This window comes from Pleurodeles waltl, chromosome 6, assembly GCF_031143425.1.
Source record: "Pleurodeles waltl isolate 20211129_DDA chromosome 6, aPleWal1.hap1.20221129, whole genome shotgun sequence".
Lineage (NCBI taxonomy): Eukaryota > Metazoa > Chordata > Amphibia > Caudata > Salamandridae > Pleurodeles > Pleurodeles waltl.
The window spans coordinates 1,574,457,025-1,574,484,691 of record NC_090445.1 but is presented as its reverse complement, the minus strand read 5'-3'; the positions used below and the strand labels follow the sequence as shown (position 1 = coordinate 1,574,484,691).

At 44.0% G+C, this 27,667-nt stretch overlaps 1 long non-coding RNA gene across 1 annotated transcript in view; it reads left to right on the top strand.

Annotated features, from left to right (window-relative positions):
• The window catches only part of LOC138302171 (uncharacterized), a 47,404-nt gene extending 30,481 nt beyond the window's left edge, over positions 1-16,923 (top strand). Inside the window, exon 2 of the long non-coding RNA XR_011205322.1 lies at positions 16,125-16,923. This is a non-coding gene — a long non-coding RNA (uncharacterized lncRNA). The remainder of the gene's footprint in view (positions 1-16,124) is intronic.
• Positions 16,924-27,667: the final 10,744 nt, after the last annotated feature.

Sequence of the window (27,667 nt, the reverse complement as noted above, 5' to 3'; positions counted from 1 at the left end):
ATTGAAAGAGCTCTGGAATTCTTTCAGAGCGAGTGAAATCTGAGTGCAATGTGGAGGGATGGGTGAAAGAGCATGATGTGAAAGATGGAAGTGATATCTTCCTCTTTGGTCTCATCATTTTAGGTGCTGCTGTTTTATGGCCTAACAATTCTCCAGTAGGGAGCTGGATGTTTATGGAAAAATGATTAGACCAGACCACCAGTATGGGAGAAACTACCTGTAGATTTGGGGAATTGGTAAAAATGAGATTCAACAGATGACCTGCTAAGTGGGTGGGCCTGAGACTTTTTGAAATAGTTCCAATGATTTAAAATCTGTAGGCAGACATACTATTTCTGGTTCTGAAGCCAGTTTTGCATGGTAATTAAAGTCCCCAACCAGCATGAAGTTGTCACATGCCAGTATGTGAGATGCCAGTCATTTAATCAGTTTATTACTGGAATTTTGTTTTGGCTCTGGAGGGCAGTAAATTAAAGCATCCTTCTAAACCACATTCGTATGTGTCTCCAGTTTGAAAACACAGAGCTCCGCCCAGTTGGAGCAGTGAGTCCAATAAAGTGATTTTGGCAGATTTGCAAGAGACAATGGCAAATCCCACGCGATTTTTGGCCTTTCTATTTAGTCTAATCAGTCTAGATCAGTCCGATAAGTCTAAATTCAGGGGGAATTCTATGTGCTACAGGAAGTGCTGCGGGTGAAGCCAGGTTTCAGTAATAAAGCAGATATCAGGTTTGTCAGTTCAAGGAGTTATATGCAAGAACATGCTGGCCATCTTCACAAGTATAATATACAGAATAGAAAAAGTATCACCCAATCAAAACTTATAAAAATATTTTTCTTTCTTGGCTTTGTATTTTCTTCCGCTTTTTTTAGTTGGATTTTTATGCTTCAAAGAGAATTGCATAAAGGAAACAAACTATTATACATTATGTTAATATTGCTTGTCATTTGTATGTCACACTTTTTCCACTAGCGTGGCCTTGCATCACTCTTTCCTTGTCCGAAGGGCTGCCAGCTAGAGCCTACGTTTTGTCTGATCTGTTGCGGCCTAGCGCTTGCAAGAATAGTTGTATGTGAATTCAAATCCTTAAAGGAATATAGTACAAAATCATAAATCGGATGTGTCAGTCTTGCTGAGGTTCACAGTGACGTTGGCATGACTGCAACAAAATTGCATAGTCCATCAATGAATCATACACAGTTTTTCTATGCTGTGAAGAGAAGTTGACAGTCAAAGGACTATCTGTGGCAGAAAAGAGGGCTGTAAGTAGGGTCCATCTGAATTTATATTCTGCCTACTTTCAGAATCCAGCTGTGGGATCTTGTGATATGTTTGTATATGGATAAATGCGAAACACAACCAAGATAATGGCGCTCTAGATAATGGCATTCAATCTCACTATGTCACATCTGTCAGAACAATATAAACATACTATCTGGCTAGATCAGAAATAGTACTGGGCATGGGCCTCTCACAGGGAGGTTAGCCATAGAGAAAGCAACAACCGATTTTACCCTGCTATATACTGTAGGACTATGATCCATCGAAAATTAGATCATCTTAAAGAGGTGCCATCAGGCCTTATCCTTCAATTATTACAGGAAACTGAACAGGGGCACAGGTGCCGTTGTATTTGTCATACTACCAAGTCATAGCTCAACAAGCATTACCTAACAAGGGAGGGCATGGGCCCAATTAACTTGTAATATCAGCAACATTTCAATTCCTCTTAATAAGAGACCACCCTGTTCTTCTGCTATCATGGAGGCAGAGATGCTTCATCTGTCCCAGATTTAAAGCGAGGGGTACTATGGAAGCAGTAATTTGCTGAGACCACAAAAAGCAAATTTAACATTTGTCACTGCTAAGGCAGCTCAAGCTGGGCGTTTAAAACTTGCAGGATCTGAATCGTTAACTCGCATGCAAGGAACAGTTCATTGATTCCTCAGCCCATGTGCTTAGGGATACATGTCTAATACACGCCAGGTATTGACTGACTAACGCATCTCCCAGACAAAGATGTACTGTATTTTTGACATCGGTACTGAAGCCGGACAGAGGGCTTTTGAGGAAACCGACTCATTTATTGATAAGGTTGCTCATTGGTTCCGGCATAAGAGGGGTTGTTTATCTATTAGTAGGTCAGATATTGTGCATGCTGAAAGATTTAGCGGGGCATTAATCTCTTTTTTGGATTATATAGAGGTGAATCTTTCGGATGAGCTCCTGGTAAAGGAACTCATTAAACACGAGCGCCATGTTTGCCAAAAAGCAGCTGATTCTCCTGATGGAGTAAGAATTCAACATACATTTGCTACCGCCAATTCTAAGTCACAGTACAATCCGTCCAATTCCTTGTGTGTTCCTATTTCGAATCCCTCTTCCTCTAATGAAAATGGTGTGGTCTTTGATCTTAAAATGATAGGCTCACTGGGCCAAGAACAACCTGGTAGTGATGCCTTGGGCTTACTTTCTTTACCAAATCCCTGCACAATGTTAACATCGCCGATTTCTGAATCTGCAGTAGTGGAAAATTTGGTTAATATTGACGTACCATTAGCTGGGTCTTGTAACAATGCTAGCAGCATGCGAAGTACTAGCTTCTTCTCCACTGAAAATTGTGTAAAAGTCAGGAATTTCCTTAATATTGTAGAATCTGGCTGGGATTAAAACTGCCTGGTCGGCCGGGATTGGCTTTCTTTCATAGGGAAGCATGATCTATGTATTTTTCAGGAAACTTGGGCTGTAACTAAGGTTTTCTTAAGTGGGTTTACCACCTATAGTGTGGAGGCAACTCCCCTAGTAAAAAAACGCACGGACGGACTGATGATTTTGGTAAATAATGATACTGCCTGTTAACATGAGCCCCTAAATATGGATTTAATGGGCATTAAACTCAAGTTTCCAAGGGGCTTGATCTTGGTATTATTGAATGTTTATGCTCGCTCAAAGCCTATAAATTGTGACTCACCTGTTTTAACTATGTTAGATAGCCTCATTGAAACTTACCAGCAGGAAGCTAAAGTAATAATTGCTGGTGATCTTAATACATCCTTTAAGCCCTCAATTGTGATCATTTTGGTAATGGAGGAAGAGGATGAGTTCTGGGGAATTCCTAGCCTGTCTGGTAATCTACGGCATTTTTCTACTAATACTGTCCTGCAAGTAGCTTCTATAGTAGTTGGCCATAGTTTGCGAGCATGTAACAGGAGAACCCGTTCGGATCCAAGCAGGGCAACCACCTTTAAAAGAGGTTGCCAGAGGAGCGTCATCGATTATATTTTGTTAGACGTCAGGCTATGGCCATCCCTCAGTGACGTGAAGGTCATCAGTTCCACAGATACTGATCCTAATCCCCCGATTACTACTTTAACGGGGGAAGAGTTTCATAGATCACTTCTCTCTAGTTTTGTTAAAGCTCCTGAATCCATTGTAGCAAATAATTGCCGTACAGTTGCGTGGCCCAGCATCATGGTGAATCAGAAATTGCATGCAGGGACCTACCAGCTTTTTGTACAGTTCATGTCTGGTTTTCAAAATGCTACTACTGATCATTTTGCTATTTTAGGTATCCATAACATCTTTTTCGAAAAACGAAAGGTAATTTTTTTACAAGGAGCTTCAGAGCAAAAACAGAACAGTTAGGAAAGGTCCTAAGAGGTTCTCCCAAGAATGCAAGCAGGCAAAGCAAATGCTGAGAAGAGCTGTTAGGGAATGCAATAGTGGGGAAATTAGGATTGCATGCCTCAGGTATAAATCAGCACTTAAAGCAGCTAATTGCAAATGGGATGAAAATAATTGGAAAGATCTACTGCAAGCCCTTAACCCCTTCCCCGCCACGGACGTAATGGTTACGTCCATGGCAGCGCCCGTGTGGCGCCATGGACGTAACCATTACGTCCTGAATGCTTCCCTCGGGAGAAGCGCTAGCGCTCCTCCCGAGGGCCGCCCCCCCACCCCCCTAGGTCAGGGCTGACCGGGGAATCCCTTCCCCTTCCACCCCGGACCCCCCCCCCACCCCCCCCTGTGACGTCAGCGCGCGAGCGCGCGCTGATTTGTCACAGGGGCCTCCATAGTCGCGCTGGAAGCTCTGCTTCCAGCGCGATTGAAAAAGAAATGCAAAAGCATTTCTTTTTCAATCACTTGGGAGGCCCGGAGGGGCTTCAAAGGGAAGGAAAAGTATAGACACTAGACACCAGGGATTTTTTTTTTTTCATTGAAATTGACCAAAGGGAGCGACCCCTTGGGCAAGGGTCGCTCCCAGGGGGGGCATTTTTTTGAAAAGGCCTTTTCTGCCCCCCTTGGGGGCAGAAACCTCTAGGCACCAGGGACCATTTATTTTTTTTATTTTTTTTTTGTTTCATTTTTTTTTTATTGAGGTGGGGAGCGACCCCTTAGGCAAGGGTCGCTCCCCTTGGGGGGAAATTATATTTTGGCCATTTCTGCCCCCCTTGGGGGCAGATTGGCCTATTTTGATGAGGCCAATCTGCCCCCAAGGGGGGTAGAAACCACTAGACACCAGTTTTTTTTTTATTTTTATTATTGTTATTGACAAAAGGGAGCGACCCCTTGGGCAAGGGTCGCTCCCAGGGGGGGCATATTTTTGGGAAGGCCTTTTCTGCCCCCCCTGGGGGCAGATCGGCCTACTATTAGGCCGATCTGCCCCCAGGGGGGGCAGAAACCTCTAGGCACCAGGGACCATTTTTTTTTTTTTTTCATTTTTTTTTTTTTGGTGGGGAGCGACCCCTTAGGCAAGGGTCGCTCCCCTTGGGGGAAAATTATATTTTGGCCATTTCTGCCTCCCTTGGGGGCAGATTGGCCTATTTTGATGAGGCCAATCTGCCCCCAAGGGGGGTAGAAACCACTAGACACCAGGGAGTTTTTTCTTTGCGTGAATTTCACGCAAAGGGAGCGACCCCTTAGGCAAGGGTCGCTCCCTGGGGGGGAGGGCAATTTATTTTAGGCCATTTCTGCCCCCCTGGGCGCCAGGGCAAATTTTTTTTTTGTGTTTTTTTTTTTGTTCTTTCTTTTTTTTAGAGATGGGGAGCGACCCATCAGGCAAGGGTCGCTCCCCTGGGGGGCAAATTGTATTTAGACCATTTCTGCCCCCCTGGGGGCAGATTGGCCGATTTTAGGTCAATCTGCCCCCAAGGGGGCAGAAACCACTAGGCACCGGGGATTTGTTTTTTGGCGCCAATGTCACGCAGGGGGAGCGACCCCGTAGGCAAGGGTCGCTCCCGGGGGGGGGGGGGGTTGGGGGGGGGCACATTTTTTTTAGGCCATTTCTGCCCCCCGGGGGGGGGGGGGGGCAGAACACTCTAGGCGCCAGGGCAATTTTTTTCTTAGTGTTTTTTTTTGTTGTTGTTTCTTTTTTTAGAGATGGGGAGCGACCCATCAGGCAAGGGTCGCTCCCCTGGGGGGGGCAAATTGTATTTAGACCATTACTGCCCCCCTGGGGGCAGATTGGCCAATTTTAGGTCAATCTGCCCCCAAGGGGGCAGAAACCACTAGGCACCGGGGATTTGTTTTTTGGCGCCAATGTCACGCAGGGGGAGCGACCCCGTAGGCAAGGGTCGCTCCCGGGGGGGGGGGGGGTTGGGGGAGCAAATTTTTTTTAGGCCATTTCTGCCCCCCCGGGGGACAGATGGGCCTATTATTAGGCCGAACTGCCCCCCGGGGGGGGGGCAGAACACTCTAGGCGCCAGGGCAATTTTTTTTTTTGTGTTTTTTTTTTTTGTTGTTTCTTTTTTTAGAGATGGGGAGCGACCCATCAGGCAAGGGTCGCTCCCCTGGGGGGGCAAATTGTATTTAGACCATTTCTGCCCCCCTGGGGGCAGATTGGCCAATTTTAGGTCAATCTGCCCCCAAGGGGGCAGAAACCACTAGGCACCGGGGATTTGTTTTTTGGCGCCAATGTCACGCAGGGGGAGCGACCCCGTAGGCAAGGGTCGCTCCGGGGGGGGGGTGGGGGTTGGGGGGGCAAATTTATTTTAGGCCATTTCTGCCCCCCCGGGGGACAGATCGGCCTATTATTAGGCCGAACTGCCCCCGGGGGGGGGCAGAACACTCTAGGCGCCAGGGCAATTTTTTTTTTGTGTTTTTTTTTTTTGTTGTTTCTTTTTTTAGAGATGGGGAGCGACCCATCAGGCAAGGGTCGCTCCCCTGGGGGGGCAAATTGTATTTAGACCATTTCTGCCCCCCTGGGGGCAGATTGGCCAATTTTAGGTCAATCTGCCCCCAAGGGGGCAGAAACCACTAGGCACCGGGGATTTGTTTTTTGGCGCCAATGTCACGCAGGGGGAGCGACCCCGTAGGCAAGGGTCGCTCCCGGGGGGGGGTGGGTTTTGGGGGGGCAAATTTATTTTAGGCCATTTCTGCCCCCCCGGGGGGCAGATCGGCCTATTATTAGGCCGATCTGCCCCCGGGGGGGGGGGGGGCAGAAACCTCTAGGCGCCAGGGGAATTTTTCTTTTTTTTTTTTTTTTTTTTTTTTTTAGAGATGGGGAGCGACCCATCAGGCAAAAGTCGCTCCCCTGGGGGACAAATTGTATTTAGGCCATTTCTGCCCCCCTTGGGGGCAGATTGGCTGAGTTTAGGTCAACCTGCCCCCAAGGGGGCAGAAACCACTAGGCACCGGGGATTTGTTTTTTGGTGCCAATGTCACGCAGGGGGAGCGACCCCGTAGGCAAGGGTCGCTCCCGGCGGGGGATGGTGGGGGTTGGGGTGGCAAATTTATTTTAGGGCATTTCTGCCCCCCCCCCCCCCGGGGCCGGCTGAGCTACAGGCCAAACACCACAGGTAGGCACCTTGCAAAAAACACCTCTGTTTTCTGTGAAAAAATATGTTGTGTCCACGTTGTGTTTTGGGCCATTTCCTTTTGTGGGCGCTAGGCCTACCCACAGAAGTGATGTACCATTTTTATCGAGAGACTTAGGGGAACGCTGGGTGGAAGGAAATTTGTGGCTCCTCTCAGATTCCAGAACTTTCTGTCACCGAAATGAGAGGAAAAAGTGTTTTTTGGGCCAAATTTTGATGTTTGCAAAGGATTCTGGGTAACATAACCTGGTCAGAGCCCCGCAAGTCACCCCATCTTGGATTCCCCTGGGTTTCTAGTTTTCAAAAATGCACTGGTTTGCTAGGTTTCCTCAGGTGTCGGCTGAGCTACAGGCCAAAATCCACAGGTAGGCACTGCTTTTTATAAAAAAATGTGATGTGTCCACGTTGTGTTTTGGGCCCTTTCCTTTCGTGGGCGCTAGTCCTACCCACACAAGTGATGTATCATTTTTATCGGGAGACTTGGGGGAACGCTGGGTAGAAGGAAATTTGTGGCTCCTCTCAGATTCCAGAACTTTCTGCCACAGAAATGTGAGTAACATGTGTATTTTTAGCCAAATTTTGAGGTTTGCAAAGGATTCTGGGTAACAGAACCTGGTCCGAGCCCCGCAAGTCACCCCTCCTTGGATTCCCCTAGGTCTCTAGTTTTCAGAAATGCACAGGTTTGGTAGGTTTCCCTAGGTGCCGGCTGAGCTAGAGGCCAAAATCTAGAGGTAGGCACTTCGCAAAAAACACCTCTGTTTTTTTACAAAATTTAGGATGTATCCACGTTGCGCTTTGGGGTGTTTCCTGTCGCCGGCGCTAGGCCTACCCACGCAAGTGAGGTATCATTTTTATCGGGAGACTTGGGGGAACGCTGGGTGGAAGGAAATTTGTAGCTCCTCTCAGATTCCAGAACTTTCTGCCACAGAAATGTGAGGGACATGTGTTTTTTTAGCCACATTTTGAGGTTTGCAAAGGATTCTGGGTAACAGAACCTGGTCCAAGCCCCGCAAGTCACCCCTCCTTGGATTCCCCTAGGTCTCTAGTTTTCAGAAATGCACAGGTTTGGTAGGTTTCCCTAGGTGGTGGCTGAGCTAGAGGCCAAAATCTACAGGTAGTCACTTTGCTAAAAACAGCTCTGTTTTCTGTGATATGTCCACGTTGTGTTTTGGGGCATATCCTGTCGCGGGCGCTAGGCCTACCCACACAAGTGAGGTATCATTTTTATCGGGAGACGTGGGGGAACGCTGGGTGGAAGGAAATTTGTGGCTCCTCTCAGATTCCAGAACTTTCTGCCACAGAAATGTGAGGAACATGTGTTTTTTTAGCCAAATTTTGAGGTTTGCAAAGGATTCTGGGTAACAGAACCTGGTCCGAGCCACACAAGTCACCCCTCCTTGGATTCCCCTAGGTCTCTAGTTTTCAGAAATGCATAGGTTTGGTAGGTTTCCCTAGGTGGCGGCTGAGCTAGAGGCCAAAATCTACAGGTAGTCACTTTGCTAAAAACAGCTCTGTTTTCTGTGATATGTCCACGTTGTGTTTTGGGGCATATCCTGTCGCGGGCGCTAGGGCTACCCACACAAGTGAGGTATCATTTTTATCGGGAGACGTGGGGGAACGCTGGGTGGAAGGAAATTTGTGGCTCCTCTCAGATTCCAGAACTTTCTGCCACAGAAATGTGAGGAACATGTGTTTTTTTAGCCAAATTTTGAGGTTTGCAAAGGATTCTGGGTAACAGAACCTGGTCCGAGCCACACAAGTCACCCCTCCTTGGATTCCCCTAGGTCTCTAGTTTTCAGAAATGCATAGGTTTGGTAGGTTTCCCTAGGTGGCGGCTGAGCTAGAGGCCAAAATCTACAGGTAGTCACTTTGCTAAAAACAGCTCTGTTTTCTGTGATATGTCCACGTTGTGTTTTGGGGCATATCCTGTCGCGGGCGCTAGGCCTACCCACACAAGTGAGGTATCATTTTTATCGGGAGACATGGGGGAACGCTGGGTGGAAGGAAATTTGTGGCTCCTCTCAGATTCCAGAACTTTCTGCCACAGAAATGTGAGGAACATGTGTTTTTTTAGCCAAATTTTGATGTTTGCAAAGGATTCTGGGTAACATAACCTGGTCAGAGCCCCGCAAGTCACCCCATCTTGGATTCCCCTGGGTTTCTAGTTTTCAAAAATGCACTGGTTTGCTAGGTTTCCTCAGGTGTCGGCTGAGCTACAGGCCAAAATCCACAGGTAGGCACTGCTTTTTATAAAAAAATGTGATGTGTCCACGTTGTGTTTTGGGCCCTTTCCTTTCGTGGGCGCTAGTCCTACCCACACAAGTGATGTATCATTTTTATCGGGAGACTTGGGGGAACGCTGGGTAGAAGGAAATTTGTGGCTCCTCTCAGATTCCAGAACTTTCTGCCACAGAAATGTGAGTAACATGTGTATTTTTAGCCAAATTTTGAGGTTTGCAAAGGATTCTGGGTAACAGAACCTGGTCCGAGCCCCGCAAGTCACCCCTCCTTGGATTCCCCTAGGTCTCTAGTTTTCAGAAATGCACAGGTTTGGTAGGTTTCCCTAGGTGCCGGCTGAGCTAGAGGCCAAAATCTAGAGGTAGGCACTTCGCAAAAAACACCTCTGTTTTTTTACAAAATTTAGGATGTGTCCACGTTGCGCTTTGGGGTGTTTCCTGTCGCCGGCGCTAGGCCTACCCACGCAAGTGAGGTATCATTTTTATCGGGAGTCTTGGGGGAACGCTGGGTGGAAGGAAATTTGTAGCTCCTCTCAGATTCCAGAACTTTCTGCCACAGAAATGTGAGGGACATGTGTTTTTTTAGCCACATTTTGAGGTTTGCAAAGGATTCTGGGTAACAGAACCTGGTCCGAGCCCCGCAAGTCACCCCTCCTTGGATTCCCCTAGGTCTCTAGTTTTCAGAAATGCACAGGTTTGGTAGGTTTCCCTAGGTGGTGGCTGAGCTAGAGGCCAAAATCTACAGGTAGTCACTTTGCTAAAAACAGCTCTGTTTTCTGTGATATGTCCACGTTGTGTTTTGGGGCATATCCTGTCGCGGGCGCTAGGCCTACCCACACAAGTGAGGTATCATTTTTATCGGGAGACGTGGGGGAACGCTGGGTGGAAGGAAATTTGTGGCTCCTCTCAGATTCCAGAACTTTCTGCCACAGAAATGTGAGGAACATGTGTTTTTTTAGCCAAATTTTGAGGTTTGCAAAGGATTCTGGGTAACAGAACCTGGTCCGAGCCACACAAGTCACCCCTCCTTGGATTCCCCTAGGTCTCTAGTTTTCAGAAATGCATAGGTTTGGTAGGTTTCCCTAGGTGGCGGCTGAGCTAGAGGCCAAAATCTACAGGTAGTCACTTTGCTAAAAACAGCTCTGTTTTCTGTGATATGTCCACGTTGTGTTTTGGGGCATATCCTGTCGCGGGCGGTAGGGCTACCCACACAAGTGAGGTATCATTTTTATCGGGAGACGTGGGGGAACGCTGGGTGGAAGGAAATTTGTGGCTCCTCTCAGATTCCAGAACTTTCTGCCACAGAAATGTGAGGAACATGTGTTTTTTTAGCCAAATTTTGAGGTTTGCAAAGGATTCTGGGTAACAGAACCTGGTCCGAGCCACACAAGTCACCCCTCCTTGGATTCCCCTACGTCTCTAGTTTTCAGAAATGCATAGGTTTGGTAGGTTTCCCTAGGTGGCGGCTGAGCTAGAGGCCAAAATCTACAGGTAGTCACTTTGCTAAAAACAGCTCTGTTTTCTGTGATATGTCCACGTTGTGTTTTGGGGCATATCCTGTCGCGGGCGCTAGGCCTACCCACACAAGTGAGGTATCATTTTTATCGGGAGACGTGGGGGAACGCTGGGTGGAAGGAAATTTGTGGCTCCTCTCAGATTCCAGAACTTTCTGCCACAGAAATGTGAGGAACATGTGTTTTTTTAGCCAAATTTTGAGGTTTGCAAAGGATTCTGGGTAACAGAACCTGGTCCGAGCCACACAAGTCACCCCTCCTTGGATTCCCCTAGGTCTCTAGTTTTCAGAAATGCATAGGTTTGGTAGGTTTCCCTAGGTGGCGGCTGAGGTAGAGGCCAAAATCTACAGGTAGTCACTTTGCTAAAAACAGCTCTGTTTTCTGTGATATGTCCACGTTGTGTTTTGGGGCATATCCTGTCGCGGGCGCTAGGGCTACCCACACAAGTGAGGTATCATTTTTATCGGGAGACGTGGGGGAACGCTGGGTGGAAGGAAATTTGTGGCTCCTCTCAGATTCCAGAACTTTCTGCCACAGAAATGTGAGGAACATGTGTTTTTTTAGCCAAATTTTGAGGTTTGCAAAGGATTCTGGGTAACAGAACCTGGTCCGAGCCACACAAGTCACCCCTCCTTGGATTCCCCTAGGTCTCTAGTTTTCAGAAATGCATAGGTTTGGTAGGTTTCCCTAGGTGGCGGCTGAGCTAGAGGCCAAAATCTACAGGTAGTCACTTTGCTAAAAACAGCTCTGTTTTCTGTGATATGTCCACGTTGTGTTTTGGGGCATATCCTGTCGCGGGCGCTAGGCCTACCCACACAAGTGAGGTATCATTTTTATCGGGAGACGTGGGGGAACGCTGGGTGGAAGGACATTTGTGGCTCCTCTCAGATTCCAGAACTTTCTGCCACAGAAATGTGAGGAACATGTGTTTTTTTTAGCCAAATTTTGAGGTTTGCAAAGGATTCTGGGTAACAGAACCTGGTCCGAGCCCCGCAAGTCACCCCTCCTTGGATCCCCCTAGGTCTCTAGTTTTCAGAAATGCACAGGTTTGGTAGGTTTCCCTAGGTGGCGGCTGAGCTAGAGGCCAAAATCTACAGGTAGTCACTTTGCTAAAAACAGCTCTGTTTTCTGTGATATGTCCACGTTGTGTTTTGGGGCATATCCTGTCGCGGGCGCTAGGCCTACCCACACAAGTGAGGTATCATTTTTATCGGGAGACGTGGGGGAACGCTAGGTGGAAGGAAATTTGTGGCTCCTCTCAGATTCCAGAACTTTCTGCCACAGAAATGTGAGGAACATGTGTTTTTTTAGCCAAATTTTGAGGTTTGCAAAGGATTCTGGGTAACCGAACCTGGTCCGAGCCACACAAGTCACCCCTCCTTGGATTCCCCTAGGTCTCTAGTTTTCAGAAATGCACAGGTTTGGTAGGTTTCCCTAGGTGGCGGCTGAGCTACAGGCCAAAATCTACTGGTAGTCACTTTGCTAAAAACAGCTCTGTTTTCTGTGATGTGTCCAGGTTGTGTTTTGGGGCATATCCTGTCGCGGGCGCTAGGCCTACCCACACAAGTGAGGTATCATTTTTATCTGGAGACTTGGGGGAATGCTGGGTGGAAGGAAATTTGTCGCTCCTCTCAGATTCCAGAACTTTCTGCCACAGAAATGTGAGGAACATGTGTTTTTTTAGCCAAATTTTGAGGTTTGCAAAGGATTCTGGGTAACAGAACCTGGTCCGAGCCACACAAGTCACCCCTCCTTGGATTCCCCTAGGTCTCTAGTTTTCAGAAATGCACAGGTTTGGTAGGTTTCCCTAGGTGGCGGCTGAGCTAGAGGCCAAAATCTACAGGTAGTCACTTTGCTAAAAACAGCTCTGTTTTCTGTGATGTGTCCACGTTGTGTTTTGGGGCATATCCTGTCGCGGGCGCTAGGCCTACCCAAACAAGTGAGGTATCATTTTTATCGGGAGACTTGGGGGAACATTGAATAGCAAAACAAGTGTTATTGCCCCTTGTCTTTCTCTACATTTATTCCTTCCAAATATAGGGGTGTCTGTAAAAAAGACATCTATTTGAGAAATTCCATGTAATTCACGTGCTACTATGGTCACCCCGGAATTCAGAGATGTGCAAATAACCACTGCTCCTCAACACCTTATCTTGTGCCCTTTTTGGAAATGCAAAGGTTTTCTTGATAGCTATTTTTTACTCCTTATATTTCAGCAAATGAATTACTGTATACCCGGTATAGAATGAAAACGCACTGCAGGGTGCAGCTCATTTATTGGCTCTGGGTTCCTCGGGTTCTTGATGAACCTACAAACCCTATATATCCCCGCAACCAGAGGAGTCCAGCAGACGTAACGGTATATTGCTTTCGATAATCTGACATTGCAGAGAAAAGTTACAGAGTAAAAAGTAGAGAAAAATTGATGTTTTTTTCACCTCAATTTCAATATTTTTCTTTTTCAGCTGTTATTTTCTGTAGGAAACCCTTGTAGGATCTACACAAATGACCCCTTGCTGAATTCAGAATTTTGTCTACTTTTCAGAAATGTTTAGGTTTCTGGGATCCAGCATTGGTTTCATGACCATTCCTGTCACTGACTGGAAGGAGGCTGAAAGCACAAAAAATTGCACAAATGGGGTATGCCCCAGTAAAATGCCAAAATTGTGTTGAAAAATTGGGTTTTCGGATTCAAGTCTGCCTGTTTCTGAAAGCTGGGAAGCTGCTGAGTTTAGCACCGCAAACCCTTTGTTGATGCCATTTTCAGGGGAAAAACCACAAGCCTTCTTCTGCAGCCACTTTTTCCAATTTTTTTGAAAAAAACAAAATTTTCCCTGTATTTTGGCCAATTTCTTGGCCTCTTTCAGGGGAACCCACAAAGTCTGGGTACCTCCAGAATCCCTAGGATGTTGGAAAAAAAGGACGCAAATTTGGCTTGGTTAGCTTATGTGGACAAAAAGTTATGCGGGCCTAAGCGCGAACTGCCCCAAATAGGCAAAAAAAGGCCTGGCACAGGAGGGGGAAAAGGCCTGGCAGCGAAGTGGTTAAAGCGAATGATAATCATACCTTTTGGTCACTAATTGTGTATGGGAGTAGGGAGCACTGTAGCCTTAGGCGCTTTCATATCTCACCTGATAAATGGGAGGATCACTTTTGTGAACTATACTCTAAAAATAGCTCTAATGAGTACTCCTCAACTGTGGGACAGGGGGATTCCAGTATCAATCAAGTAGTCCAGGCTCCTAGTACAAGTGTAGCAATTTTTTCAGTCTGGAGGAGACCCTTTCAGCTATCAACAGTTTAAAAATCTAAAAAGGCACCAGGCCCTGATCAAATTCCTGAGGATTTATATGTCAGAACCCCAGCTCTGGGCTTGTTATGTGAACATTTTGTTGAATGTGATTGCAAAGGGTGGTGAGATCCCCGATACCTGGAGAGGGGCCAAAATTATCACAGTGTTTAAAAAAGGGTATGCCGGCTGTCCTGTCAACTATCAGCCTATCAGCTTAATAGATAATCTTCAAAAACTCTTCAAGACAAGTACTAGACAAGTTACAAGCCTGGGCCGGCAGTGAGCAGATCCTGTCACCCCTACAGGTGGGGTTTCAGGCAAAAATCAGTACTATAGACCAGGTGTTTAGGTTTTCCCTCTGACATTGGAAGCAGGTATTAATAAATAAACAGAAGCACTATGTAGCTTTTGTTGACCTTTGAGCAGCCTTCGATTTGATACATTGTGATAACCTTGGGAGGGTATTAGTTAACATGGGTGACCCCAGTGATCTTATCAATATATACATTATATTACTCAATAGGAATTATGCTCAGATTCGTTGGGGAGAGCAGGGGGAATTAACAAACCAAATCCTCATTCTACGTGGAGTGCGGGAAGGGTGAATACTTGCGCCCACCCTGTTCACCCTATAAATAACTGATGTGGTTGAGACTCTGGGCCATGTGTAAATTATTCACCCTCCATGAATGGGGAAACATTTCTGATTCTCCTCTTTGTTGATGACTCACTGTTATTATCTAAAACACCCATGGGTCTTCAAATTTTGCTGAATAAATTCATGGTATTTTGCGAGTCAAGGGGCCTAGAGTTAAATTTCTCGAAAACCAAATACATGGCCTTCGGTAAGGGATCCTCTAGAAGCAATTGTGCTAAAGTGGCTACTGAAAAACTTGATAGGGTATTTTGCTTTGAGTATTTGGGATTTACCTTCTCAGATAAATGGAAGTGCGACTCCCAAGTTGACAAGAGTTCCATTATATTATCACATAGATTCAATACAATTTAATGCTTCCATAAAGCAACATATACCAGATCTAGTTCTCCAGCCCTATAGCGCTAAGGCCCTGAGTGCTGCAATTTTTGGCACCAACATTTGGGGCTATATTGATACACACAAGATGGCAGTGTCAGAAAATAAATTTAATCTGGACCCTGGTTGATGTTCCTATTAGTACGCCACTTATCCCGCATCGTTATGATTTAGGCATTAATTGTGTTTCAGATCTTGTTCAGCTGAAACCTCTTCTATATTGGGTACACATCTGGTTGACAACAGAATTGCTTGATTATAGAGATTGTTTACGTGACCTAATAAGGTTGGATCATGCTTTAAAGGTACCGTGGCTGTAGTTCATTTATAGTTGGATAGCAAGAGTCCGAAGCTAGTTAAACTTTGGGACACCCCTGAGCGAAGTTGTAAGGCGTACAGGTAGGTCTTAAAATCTGCGTACTAGCATTACATTCAGAAGTGCCCACTTAGTAGTGACCATTTAGGTCATTTAACAGAGAGGTTCTTTAAGATCCAAGCCGTCCCGGCATTCAAGCACTTTCTGGATACTGTAACCCACTCCCTTGATAAAAGCCTTTATTTTAGGTTTAGGTACGGTTGTTTGCCCTTGAGAACATTTAGTAGTTCCTGGAATAACAGACAGGCTCCTGTAACATGCCCAGTACGTGAATGAGCTCCAGAGTCACTGGATCATACTTTTATTGTGTGCCCTGGTTACGGGGACATATAACATCAATGGCTTCGACCCATTTGCTTAACGTTAGGGGTCACACAATATCAGCTGCCCCGGCGCATACTGAGAACTGACACCTCAGAACCCATTGTGTACTCAGTAAGTCGCTTTCTTCTCAGTATTTGGTATTAGCGAGCAAAGTTTTTAGATACATTTTAAAGCAAGGTATTTTTAGGAGTCCAGTGCCCACGGTAGTAAAAATCAATTGTATGCTGGGGTAATAAACAATTGAAAATTGATGATTGGTAATGACATTATAAACTACATGTATTTTTGAATAACTTTTGTACCTAAACGTTTACTTGATATAGGTGATTATTGTTTATTAATGAGTAGTATTGGGTTTTAATTTATTGGTTATAGTGATTCTGTATTGTGATTGGTTGTGATGTATATAATGTGTACTTTTGGGCTGTGTTCTACCGAAAAATTTGATTTCATACTGTAGGACTATGATAGGGGCACTAGTGTGTTTGGCCACCCATTTTACTTTTGGTCTTATTTTTCTCTTCTTTACTAGGAGACTTTTATTCTCCCGGTGATGGAAATTAAGAGGATGTTACACCAATCACTAACCAACAAGGGGATTCCAACAAGAGAATTCAAGTAAGAAGGCCCTAAATAAAAGAGGCAATAGTTGGACTCCAACAAAAATACACTGACGCAAGACCTCCAACACAACGATCCCAACACCGGGAATCAAAAACAAGACTTTTAAGTAGAATACTGAACAGATAGATCGAGAAAAAGACAGAAATGGTGCCCAACGAGGACGCCAGCAATAAAACTCCAATTTAAATCATCCATTAAGAAGGCTCCGGTTAGAAGAATAGAACAAATAGTCTGACTATAAACAGAATACAAAAAACACCCCACGAAGACTGTAAAAGGATGACTTAAACAAGAAGACCTAAAAGGAATTCAAGAGAAAAACTGCAATAGGAAAACTGAAACAAGTCTGAAAGGAGATTGTAACAAGACAAAATCAAAATGAAAACTGTAAGGACAAAACAAAACAGGCTGCAAGAACGACATTATAGCTGAAAAACAATTATTGGACGATTGCTACGTAAAATGTTTTCATAAAATTGCAATTATGTTTTTTTTTTTTATTTCTTTTATTTCTTAACATGTCCTGGTGTGAACACTACTTTGTTTTCTCTAATATTTCTATTGTAAAAACATTCTGTTTGTAAACTTGTAAACACTGTGTAGCTGCCCAAGTGTCTGCTTATCAACATCTGGTAGAACCCCTTCCCTTACACTGGTTTCCAATCGTAAAATACAAAATAAAGGCAAACTTTACGCACCGTTCCAAAGCCATGTTATCCAGCACAGCACTCAACTATACTTTAAAATGAGGTAACTCTTACCACACACTGACGTGGTTTCAGTGGCGTAACGAAACTTGGGAGGGGGGGCTTACAAAGTACAGTCAGGAGCACTCAGGCCAGGTGCACGTTGCCCGTGAACGGTGCACTGTGCTGAGGAGAACCCCTGGAGGTCGCCCCCCCTCCCACAGGAGTGGGGGGGGAAAGGTGCTGTGGGGGCCTTTGTTACGCAAGTGCTTGGCTTCTACATTGTTGCGATTCGAGACGTTTTGCTCTCAGACATTGCATTTAAAGCTGTTAGGGATATCAGTGGAGATAATTGTAATTACCCTAGCTGAGTCAATGAACCATGACCCATATGCCACAACATATATCAAGAGCTGGCTCTTCAATTAAGTTCATAATTAAGATAACATTAAGGAATAGTTTTTCGTTCCTTGCTACTTTCTTCTCATTTCTTCTGTCTGCTTTTCTTCTGCGCTCGCCAACTTAGTTCCTTTCACATTCCCAGCCATCAGCATAGAAGCTGTTGGACGAGGCAGTGTTAGCCCTTCCTTCAAAAGTAAAAAACGGAGAACCAAAAACAAGTTATGGACGCTTCGTTTTTGGGAGGGGAACGACGCCTTGTGTGTCGGACAATTGAAAGGACATGCACAGGAACCCGGAAGGTTAAGGAAGGACCAGGTCAACCTTTTACACAAAGGAGGAGCGGCAATCAGCCCCTAGTCACACGCACCATGAACAGGCTTCCCACTTGCCCACAGGGGGTAGTCTACATTTCTGCTAATCAATGAATGTATTGTCTTGCTGTAGTCTGCTCTCGTTTAAACACAATACCCTTCAACTAGGTTTCTGCTGCCTTTAATCATTTCACCTTGAATAAAGGTGTGCCCGATTGTTGATATGTTATCATTATATCCATGTGTAACATTTGGAGATGTCGATTTCTGTGTTGTGTACACACAGCGTTAGGTGAGTCATCGAAATAATTTTTTTACAGCTTTCAGGATGAACGCTCATGGCTTTAGACATGCAGATGGTCGTTTCTAAGTAAAGGACACACAGACAGTCGCGTTTTACCTGTTGCACCAACATATCTTAAGATAGCGCTGTGTGCATAAACCCAAGCTTTAAACATAATACTGAATATATGCATCTTAGTGCACTGGTGGTTCATACAAACACAAAGCTACTGTTCTAGCGCAGGCCAGGAATTAGGGGCACTGGACCGGTGTACAGAGAAGACAGTTTACGTAATATAGAAATTAATTGCAGTGCAAAAATGTTCATACAGACAGTCATGTGATACATGTAATGTTGCCAGCAAGAAATCTGATCAGACTCAAAAAGGATTGGAAACATTTTTAAAATAGTGGGATAGACCCCTGGGAATGCAAAGTGAGATAAACTAATAGTTGTTAAAGTAAGGAAGGGGACAATTAGGGGAGCGACCCAGGGTTGGATTATTTTTGTCAGTGGAGGTACAAAATATCAATTAGTGAATATCAGGTTACCATAATGTTGTAGGAAAACCATCAAGGACCACATAATCAACAGTTAAGTATATATTGTTAAGTATAGGTTTACTATAATTAGCTCAGCATATTTATAAAACTTGTTGATATAAATCTTCAAGGCACATAGATTTGGAGATAGGAATATATATATATATATATATATATATATATATATATATATATATATAAATGTATATCAACATGAAGTTCCCTGTCCTCTCACGCGACAAGGAAAACAGGAGAACTAGACTGCTCCATCAACACTGGCACCTTCCGCAAGGACTTGAAACACGCCGAAGTACGCCCCCTCCTGAAGAAACCCTCGGCTGACCCATCAGAACTAAAGAACATCTGGCCCATCTCGCTGCTACCCTACCCGGCCAAAGTACTGGAGAAAGCCATCAACACACAACTACGAAATTTCATTGAGGTCAACAACTCTCTGGACAGCTCCCAGTCTGGGTTCCACAGCAACAACAGCACAGAGACAGCTCTTCTTGCAGCCACTGACAACATCTGATAACTTCTAGACTGTGGCCACACAGTAGCACTCATACTCCTCAACCTCTCAGCAGCCTTCAACACTGTCTCCCACAGCACACTGTGCACCAGACTTCACGATGCAGGAATCTGCGGAACAGCCCTGAAATGGATCCACTCCTCTCTCTCCGGAAGGACTCAGAGGGTTAGGCTCCCTCCCTACACATCTAAACCCACAGGGGTCAGCTGCAGAGTTCTCCAAGGATCCTCTCTGAGTCTAACTCTTTTCAGTATATACATGACCCCACTCCAGAAGCCACGGAATGAACATTGTGTCATACGCAGATGACACACAACTCATCATTTCCCTCACCAAAGACCCAGATACAGCCAAAAGGAATTTCCAATTGGGAATGGAAGCCGTCGCCACCTGGATGAGAGAAAGCTGCCTCAAGCTTAACTCTGACAAGACAGAGCTCATCATCTTCGGAAATGCCACCTCAGCATGGGACAACTCCCGGTGGCCCACATCTCTCAGCACCCCGCCTTCACCGACTGAGCACTCCCACAACCCAGGCATCATCCTCGACTCCTCCCTATCTATGACCCGACAGGTAAATTCAGTCACATCCTCCTGCTAGCACACCCTCCGCCAACTCCAGCAAATTTTCAAATGGATCCCAGCAGACTGCCACAGGAAAGTCACCCATGTCTTAGCCACAAGCAAGCATGACTATGGGAACGCTCTCTACGCTGGCACTACAACGAGAAACATCAAAAAGCTGCAACTCATCCAGAACGCCGTCGCCAGACTTGTCCTTAACTTCCCATGCCAGGAACATATCCCCCAGCACCTGGGGACCCTCCACTGGCTCCAGATATAAAAACGAATCACCTTCAAGCTACTCACCCACACGTACAAAGCCTTACACAACGTCGGACCGGCATACCTGAACTACCGCGTCTCCTTCCACACCCCCGTCCAGATCCCTCTGCTCAACTGGCTCTGGCCACCATCCCTCGCATTCGAAAAAAACACCGCTGGAGGACAATCCTTCACATACATTGCAGAAAAGAGCTGGTGCAACCTGCCCCTAAACCTCAAACAAAGCCCATCGCTGACCATCTTCAGGAAGAACCTCAAGATGTGGCTCTTGGAAGAGGCTCCGCCCTTCCTCCCCTCCCTCTTCTCCCCCCCCCCCCCAAGCGCCTTGAGCCCCTCACAGGGCGGGTACCGTGTTTTACAAAAACTGATTGATTGATTGAGTGGCACCACAATCTAAAGGGATATTTCCACAAGGCTTTTATTCGCCATCAAAATGGTGCAATAAAGAAAGATGGCCAACATGTTTTGGCATTTTGACTTCGACTGGACCCTATAGATAGATAGATAGACACTTCCCTCAATACTTGGGCCCCAATAGCTTGGATATGATATTGTGGTAACTCCATTTTCATTACTCCGTATTCAGCACTACTGTCATCTTAGCCAGAGCATTAGAAATTCCATGTGGCCTTCGTCATTTTAAGCCCTCTAAGCAGCTTTACTATACTTAATGCTTACATTATAAAGGAAGGTTTTGCCCTTCCATTAGAGCTCATTCACCTCACAGCAAGCCTCCCAGTTCTTTATCCATTTCATCTCTGGTATTAGGCGGTCACTATGCACTGGAACAGTCTAACTGCCCCTGACAACTTGGAGCCAAAACCTATTGTTGTCCTCGTTATGTATTGTGCCACCTAACCCTTGCTTCTTCACATGCAACTGAATTACTTCCACACACTAATGAATCCTGATACCTCAAGGTACAGGCCAGACAAGTAACTTCCTCATTTGCAGGCATAATGTCATTTTCCCACCAGTCAGTCATGATCTAACCAAAAACCATCACAGATGGTGGCAGAGTGGTCCTGTGCATTTACCTTACACACAGGGTATACTTTGCAAAACAAAATTTATAAATGCAGTGGCCCAGCATGTTTCTTCGAGGGGGGGAAATCAAACGCCTGAGCTGACAATAGGGTGCTCGACCTGTTTGAAATTGTAATAATTGGCTGTTGGAGGGCAATTGACATTCACATCTTGCAGCACCAGAATGGACCAACTTCTAAATACACAAATAATTGTTAATAACATCTCATCCAAGGTAGCCATTTGTGTATCAGTTTATTTCCATAGGGTCAAGACATTTTATAAAGGTAGCAGACACGTCGCTGAATGTTAGGCGCACCCCCAGGATGCTCCATGAGCAAACAAAAAAATGGTTTCTTAGCCAGAAACAGCAAACTATTGAATACTCTGCCCTCTTTTTCTCAATACTAGGGAATCAAGGACAAAAAAAATCAAATTCTCTTCCAAAAACAGTTAAGGGGGACCACTTTTCCTTTCCCAGGTAAGGTGCCATAAGAGAATTAGTGAAACTACTTCAGTTTTAGGTATCTAGTATTACTAGACGTGGTCATTCACTAGACCTGGTCATTGCTCCTGGGAGGAAAGGAGAAGCTCCTCCCACAGAGGCTTTGATTTGTGTGAGAAATGTTTGAAATGGGAGCCACAGAGAAGAGCAATTACCAAGAGTAAAACGGAGAGACAATAATGTGTATGTCCATGGAAGGCTCTGTAGGAGACTTAACGGCAGCATACACATCTATCATGTAGATATCAATATACAAGGTAACTGGACTCTAACTTCACCATTATTCTTTTCAGCATCTGTGCAAATGAATCTTCAAATGCACTATCCAAACAAAGATTACATTTACACATTGAAAGATATGTTCCTGGATCATAGGCTTCATATTATTGTTTTAAAAAGGATTGGGTGAAACTGTCACCAAAAATGTACCAAATGAGTTACAAAAGTATTATGTTTGTCCTCGTGTTTCAGATCATTGGCATTATGACATTTTATAGACCACCATCCTTTAACCCATTAAATTCATTTGAGTCACATGAAATATTAGTCAGTCCTTGAGATCAAGCATTTATTGTTTTGATTCTATAAATAAATAAATCACTTAATCAGTAAAAATGCTAATTATTATTATTCTTTGTAGCCTCAAAAATGATTTAAAACACGACTAGTTGATATGCGTTTCATTCCCATGTCACTTTATCAAGGCTGCAAGAATAAACATAACAATTACAAATGACATGCAAAATAAAGTCTAGTATACAGAGCCAGCAACTCAAAATTATGTGGAAAAGAACTAAGTAGACCTACCAATGATCTAAACTGCTAATGGTATTACTTGTGGTGTAAATTAAACTACAACTAATATCTATAATGAGCAAACCAGCCATATAGCGTTCTCAACTGGTCAAATCAACTCTGCACACAATGCTAAATAATTATTCACGTGTTTAACACATGTATGAGTTCGAAAACCTCACATTATGTACAATCACTATATCCTATTCAAGGTTACTCAAATTACTATGCATAGTCTTATATGGGTACACGTATGACTATCTCCCTTGCTACTTAACTCACCCCTACTCATTATAGTTGTGCAATGCTTTTATCTCAAGTATAATACAAACTGCAGATTTCTCCTTAAAGGGCCAATATGTTTCAGAGGAGTTCCAAAAAATAAAATAGATCGACCCTGCAATGAAACCAGTCAGTGTTGTACGTCTACCCCAACTATGTATGTACTCTTAAGCAATCAATTAGGAGTACGAATTGCACGTTAGCCTCCTTGTTACTCAATTGGGTATAAGCTACTTCCAGTATAATTGCAGCAACTCATTTCCAATATCTTGTGACATGGCTCTGAAAAACATATTGGTATTTCTTAATCTCGTCCCTTTCTCAAGAGACTACAGCCCATCTGCCGGACTGCTGTAAAGGGCTCTTCACGGTTGTATTCGAAGGCAAAAGTCCAGCAGTTCTAGTTAAACCTGCAAAGCAGAAGGTCTCCCCTTAGCAAATACATGGATGAGGCGGGACGTAACGAAAGACTGGCCTCTTTATCAAAATGATGGACGGGACCTTCCACAAGCCCGATGTGTATGCACGAGGTATGGTCTAGGGCATCAAAACTACACGAAACTGTTGTTCAGCAAGGAGAATAAGTACAGCATAGGGAGCAATTGATTTTTATTTTTCATGGCTAACAGAGGCAGCTATCCACTATTCAGATTCTTAAATACGTTTTAAGTAGTTTATACATTGGTGTTAATGTTGGTTTTCATTAATTGAACATTAATAGAGTACGTTTGCCATTTATTGTTAAAATGTTTTTAATATTCTAATAGTATGGTAATGGAATGGTTCTAATATGCTCTACTGTACATGTTTTATAATTATTTTAGGCTGTTCTCCATGGAATTGTAGGCTGCATTTTAAATATTGATTATGTATTTTAGATACATTTTGTTCAGATTGACGTCCGTCTTTCCTCTCAAAGACAGCAAACGTGCTTATACAGTGTTTGGTGGAGGTTCTCAGGAGACTTAGTTGAAGGCTTGGTAGTCCCCGTTACCACATTCCCTTGCATATTCCATACTTCAAAATCGGCAGCTCAGTTCCCTTAACAATCTTCTTTTGCTAAAGGAAGCAGAAAGGGAGGAGGCGCTAAATTGACTAATAGTGGCAAATTATAAAAGGGCGGTGATTTTCTCACTTGTCCATTTCAATCAGTTTCATGTTCTTTCCGTATGTGTCATAACAAGTTTTATGTTCCCACTCTGTTCTGTATTGTAGTGGTTGGCTTAATATAAATGATGCTCATTAGGGTTGCCTAAAACTAAAACTGTGTGTAGAGTAACTAGGCCAAGAATACTCTTTCAGGAGCCATTTCCAGTTTCATTTCCAGAACCAACAAAAGCCCAGTGGGCTTCTCTCCTCGGGGTCACTTCCAGGGGGACAGTGGACATCCAATCACGCGTGCCTGCTGTTACTACACATGTCGTGGCTATTCCACCCTTACCTCTGCCTGGAATTCAAACTAGGGTGACCTCCTCTCTTGGACAAATCCTGGACGGCGAGTGCAAACATTCAGGACAAAGGGTCAACATTTAGGACAAAAGGTCATTTTACATTCATATGTGAAAAGGTTGTGCAATTCTATACAAGTAAACAGGCACTCAACAGAAATGCAAGTCAAATCAAGTCTGTATAATATATAACAGTATTGGGCATTTATATGTAATTGGGTTTATTTAAAAGGTTAAATAGCAAACATGGAAAAGTCTACCTCCGCAGGGACCACATATTTGGATAATCTTGCATCAAAGACAACCTTTGACTAAGCAGCATGTTCAGAAATGTAATAATGTTGGATTCATAAGAAGACAGAATGGCAAACTGCTAGTTAAAAGACGAGACGGAAACTGAAAAAATGTGAATGATAGAAATATCGTAGCAGTCAATGCTGCAAACGCAATTGAATTTTGTAGGAACATTTGTAAACAATTTTCAGTTATATAACTAATCTGTTGCTATTGTTTATAGTTATGTCATGGATGGCACTAATTCCTCATGTATATTTTTGCATCAGAAATGTTCCACACTGACGATTTTTGAAAGAACGTTGACAGAGGGCACCACTTTGTTAAGAAGAAGAGGGGGCAGACAGAAAAATAGATACAATATAATTTTGTTTACTACTGTACCCTACCCATAATTTAATTTCCTTCCTACAATACCTTCTATTTTAATGTGCAAGTCATAAGATTTGTTCCTTTTACAATGTACAGCAGTCTAACGCAAAGGGTCCATGTGTGTTCTATACAAAGCCATGACAAATCATTTTAGTGGAAATCTGTGCTTAAACAGATATCCTTGTACCTCCCTTTTAACCGTTCCTCATTTCAGAATATCCCCCTAAAACCCATACATATGTGAGTGAATATACCTGCACATTTTTACTTTTGTGAATAGAACAGACATATCTTGGTTGCAGTTTCCTGGAAGTACACTAAATTGGGTTGGCAGTAATTCAGATGGAAAGGCCAAGGGACTACACCCCGAGGACATTTTTACTCTATTAGGTGCCCTACCTGGATTTATGATACAGTGTTTATTTCTGGCATGTGAAAGCCAGGATTAGACGTTAATTCAGTAGTGGTGTCTGCCCACCTTATTAAATTGCCCACGGATTTCGGGGCCCCATTAAGGTGCTTTATTAAAAGTGCCTGCTACCTATATTGTGGCACATTCTAAGACCCCACCAACATATTTTTTATAATGTTAAATGCCAGAAGTAGATTAAGACTTTTTCTTTAGTTCCTGGGCAGTATCTGTTGTGTATACTTTTGTGTACCATGGATGTCTCAGCTTTTAAGATTATTTCATCCCATGTGAATGATGGATACAGTCACTTTGAGAACTTCTCTGGCCAAAAGGTGCTCATCGTGGGCAGTCAAGCCTCACTTCTGTGAGGTGGTTAAGGGGCTGGAACTCAAGCACAGTTTGACAGTAATCGGACTCGAAAAGCTCAATATCTGGAAGAGAGATATATTTTTTAATGGCCTGTTGTAGGGGAGGGGGATTAAACCCCAGAATGTCGTTCTGCAGCTCATAATCCCTGCTGCTCACCTGCAAATGTCTTTGAATGTGTACATGCAGTGCGATGTGCACTGTACAAAGACACAAAATAATGAATTTTTGTGTAAATCGGCTTCAAGCACATCACATATCCTTTAGTCTACCTCTTAACCTATTCACACTTAAGTATCTCCATATGACACCTCATTCTATCTGAGCACTAAGTGATTTGAAACCACAACAATATTTATAATGCTTGTGGCCAGAACGGCTCGGACAAAGCACGAATGTTCCTTGGTGTGTAATAAATGTACTCATTTGTTAATCTTAACATTTGTCCCTCCCTGTACGGGAAGCAGCTCAATATTTGAAAGGCACAATACAAAAAGGTGCACAATGTTAAGAGAGAGAGGCACACTGTACAAATAAAGAGGCATGATAAGGAGAGAGAGTTTTAATTACTTGTGTACAAAAATAAAAATAAAACACATTTAAATGGTCAATGTTGAGTCTTGTGTCAGAGTGCGTTTTGACTCATCTAATGATTTTAGCGGAGCCTCCATCAGTTATGAACAATTTTTAAAAAAGTATCATAGGTCCAGAATCATATGATTAGGTGCAACCTTCTATTGGAAATTCAGGACGTTTTTCAAAGTTTTGTTGTGTATGGAACTCGTAGTCACATGTCTGTATCATATAATACAAATAAACATAAAAAATACAGTAACAGGAACAACCAGTTATTATTTACACAATTATGCAAAAATGTGAACTGACTTAAATCACTGTGATATGTGATGAAGACTGATTCAGGTCGAAATGCGCCGTGCTCCTCCGAATTGGAGATATGAAAATAATTGAATCTGCAACCCTGGAGCGGCCTGCATGCGTTATGTCTACGATTTGAACACTGTTGGTGACGTAACTCAAGAGAACGAGCGAATTACTTGCCTTCCCCCTAGCAACAGGAGGGGGAGGAGACCAATGGAGATGCGGGTAGGGGGCTGGGAGAAACGACGAGTTGGGAGAGCGGGAAGCAAGAGGTTTGGGAGTAACATTTTTTTTTTGACCAGGAGGGATGGAGGGAAGCAACAGTCGAGCTGAAAAGCCTACAGAAGATGTGGATCCCTATTGGAATTTCTGCGAATACAGTTTACTCAATGTTGGAGCTGGAGATTCCACCTTAAAGGAGTAGGTGGAAGGTTTGGGAACACTAGAGAGTGGGGGCCAACTAAGTAGGTGTGTTCACATACTGACTGAACAGTGACAGTAGCAAGTGTTGGGGCACACTATAGTGACCACCTCTGCATAGTATAGGGCCTGCTTGAGATAAAGGAGAGGGGGATGTATTTGATTACGATGTATGTACGCCGCTATACAAACCCAACTCTTTCGAAAGGAGATGTGCACGATGCAGTTACGATTACCATAGTATATAAAACACTAAAACAAATAAAGACAGGGAAAATACACGATAAACAACCTCCTAATTCTCTGGTTGAGCATCCTGGTGGATGTATAGTATAATATGCATGTTGGCAAGCGGTCTGAAGCTAAGCACTTCAAGACATCTCCGTCAGAGGATGGGGGCCCTCTAGGGATCCTTTCAGTTGGAAGGCATGAAGTATCCTCACGCCGGCACTGCTCCGGTTGCATCTCTTTTGAACTGCTTGCAAATGTCTGACTAGAATCTCCACGTAACACCCCAGCCTTTGAGGCCTGCTTTATGGGACCAATTGTGTTAAACAGTCCAAGAGGATCGGGTCCACCTTCTTGTCTGTAGCTTTCCTCCAATGGACTGGTGCAAACTCCAGTCATGGAAGTAATCTAACAACCACAGAGTATTACTTTAAACCGTATTTTTGTACCTATACTAACCAGTGCCAACATGGAGAACAAAAAGAAAAGAGATTTAGTTGCATTGGTGGTCAAGGACCCTGAAAATCAGACTTCTAATCCGGACTTCTCCCATAGCTAATTGGTGTGATGCAGGACAAAACCACCTTAACTCCCTGTACCCCGTTTTTGGGCCTGGAAAGGAAGGTGCTTAAAACACACCTGAATCTTCACCATCTTGTGCTTTTTGAAAACTTGACACATGCCTGTTTGACTAGCTTACTATAAAGGCCCCATGCCGCAAAGATGCCAATAGTTAGAAGAAAACGGGCATTGACCAATCCAGCAAAGCACAGCTAAGAAGAAATGCATTGTGCACTCAAGCCATCACAGGAAAGGCGTAGA